A 2441-nucleotide genomic window follows, 5' to 3' on the forward strand; every position below is an offset into this window, starting at 1 on the left:
GGGGCTGCACGCGCGCCACACTGAGTGGATCAGCGTGTGTCTACCCTTCGCCGAGAGGCGTGGGTAACCCGCTGAACCCCACTCGTGATAGGGATTGGGGATTGCAATTATTTCCCATCAACGAGGAATTCCCAGTAAGCGCGGGTCATAAGCTCGCGTTGATTAAGTCCCTGCCCTTTGTACACACCGCCCGTCGCTACTACCGATTGGATGGTTTAGTGAGGTCCTCGGATCGGCCCCGCCGGGGTCGGCCACGGCCCTGGCGGAGCGCCGAGAAGACGATCAAACTTGACTATCTAGAGGAAGTAAAAGTCGTAACAAGGTTTCCGTAGGTGAACCTGCGGAAGGATCATTACCGGTTTCGTCCCAAGTCTGGTGGCCGCAAACACGCTCCAAGCCCCGGGAGGACGGGCTGGTGGAGGGGCGTCGGAGCGGCGGGCCAACCCCACCGGCGACGGTGCGCGTCCGGGAGAGGGACCGGGAGGCGTCACGGCCTCCCCCTCTCTCCCGAGGCGACTCTGCGCGTCGGTGAGGACCTGGTACCCGTCGCTGCGCTCCGCCCCTCCACCTATCACCACCCGCCCTCCCGAGGCTCCAAGGGCGGCAGGGTGCCGCCGGGCTTCCGCCGTGCCCCGTACGCCCTCGACCTGCTCGGCCTTCGGGCCGGGGAGGCTGGGATGCGGGACACAACGGCGCGGTCGTCCCGACCCCCCTGCCGTCTGTCCGAAAGCGCCGGAGGCACGCCGAGCCGACCCGACTCCGTGCGCCCGTAGCTCGCCGAACCCCCGTTACCCTGTGCGCCCCGTCGGTCCGAAACTGCACCGCACCTATATAGCGACCCCCACCCTAGACAGGGGGGGTCGTGGTGACGGGGCTGCGGACGGCCGGCGGGACCGGGGTTACGGCTGGGAAGGGAGGTGCGGGACGCGGAGAGGCCCGGCGTGTGCCTCGCGCCGAGCCAAACTCCGTGCGCCCGTAGCTCGCCGAACCCCCCGTTACCCTGTGCGCCCCGTCGGTCCGAAGCTGCCCAGCACCTATATAGCGACCCCCACCCTAGACAGGGGGGGTCGTGGTGACCGGGCTGTGGACGGCCGGCGGGACCGGGGTTACGGGGGGGGGAAGGGAGGTGCGGGACGCGGAGAGGCCCGGCGCGTGCTCCGAGCCAAACTCCGTACGCCCGTAGCTCGCTGCCCCCCGTTACACTGTGCGCCCCGTCGGTCCGAAGCTGCCCAGCACCTATATAGCGACCCCCACCCTAGACAGGGGGGGTCGTGGTGACCGGGTTGTGGACGGCCGGCGGGACCGGGGTTACGGGGGACGGAGGTGCGGGACGCGGAAGAGGCCCGGTGCGCTACTCCGACGCCCTAGGACCCTCGAACCTCCTAGTCCGGGCCCGGCTTCCCCGCCGACAGGTGCGTTCCCTTCCCCCGGCTCTCTCTCCTTTCCTCCGTCAGCGCGACGTCCCGTCGGGGTTCGACCCGAGGGCTGACGGGCCGCAGGCCCGGCGGGCGGCGCGTGGAGGAATCACCAAGGGGAGAGGGTCCTCGTGTGGGGACGGGTGCTCGCCACGTCGACGGACCGAACGGACCGCGGCCCGACCCTCGGAACACACTGACCAGCACGGCGCGTCGGCCTCGCCCTGGCCGCGTGCCGTGTGCCGCTCGGGTACCCCGCAAGGGGTTCAAAGCCTCCCCGGAGCGCCCGGGCGGTCTACTCTGTAAACCCCAGGTTCTCTGATCCAGTCGACCCACAAACAAAAAAACTGGACAACTCTTAGCGGTGGATCACTCGGCTCGTGCGTCGATGAAGAACGCAGCTAGCTGCGAGAACTAATGTGAATTGCAGGACACATTGATCATCGACACTTCGAACGCACCTTGCGGCCCCGGGTTCCTCCCGGGGCTACGCCTGTCTGAGGGTCGCTTTCCAAATCAATCGGGAGAGGCCTCCTCTCCCGCGGTTGGGGCTGTCGCAGGCCTCGGTCGACTCACGCCGACCAGGGCCTTCGTCCCCCTAAGTGCAGACTGCTGGATGCCCGTCGCGACGGACCCACCTCGGGCCCGGCGCTGCCGCCGTCCTCCGGTTCTCCCGACACAGCCGTCGTCCCTCCTCCGTTTCCCCACCTCCGACGCTCCTCCGCGGGCGCCGGTGGACCGGGGGCGCGGAGGGGGCGGCCGTCTCCGCCGAGCCCCGCACGGTTGCGGGCGCGGCTGCCGGTGCGGACACTCTCTCGAGAGGTCTCATCCGAGCTGCCCGCGTCCGTGCCGCGCGCCCAGGGGCTCACACGGCGGAGGCGGACGCCTCCAGCGGGGGACGGCGGTAGGGAGGCTCGGCCCGGACGACGCGCCGGCGTCGGACCCGAGCTCGGACGTCCGCCGCGGCGGGGTACCCGCCCTGAACTGAGCCGGCGAGCCTCCGCCACCCCCCCTCTCTCCTCGGAG

The 2441-nt window shown here is 69.8% G+C and overlaps 1 non-coding gene across 1 annotated transcript; it reads left to right on the forward strand.

Annotated features, from left to right (window-relative positions):
* The first annotated feature begins 1768 nt into the window (after nt 1-1768).
* LOC139065810 (5.8S ribosomal RNA) lies at nt 1769-1922 on the forward strand. The gene has a single exon (XR_011518779.1). It is a non-coding gene; the product is annotated as a 5.8S ribosomal RNA (ribosomal RNA).
* Nucleotides 1923-2441: the final 519 nt, after the last annotated feature.

The sequence above is a fragment of the Nothobranchius furzeri genome, unplaced genomic scaffold (assembly GCF_043380555.1).
Source record: "Nothobranchius furzeri strain GRZ-AD unplaced genomic scaffold, NfurGRZ-RIMD1 Scf207, whole genome shotgun sequence".
NCBI lineage: Eukaryota > Metazoa > Chordata > Actinopteri > Cyprinodontiformes > Nothobranchiidae > Nothobranchius > Nothobranchius furzeri.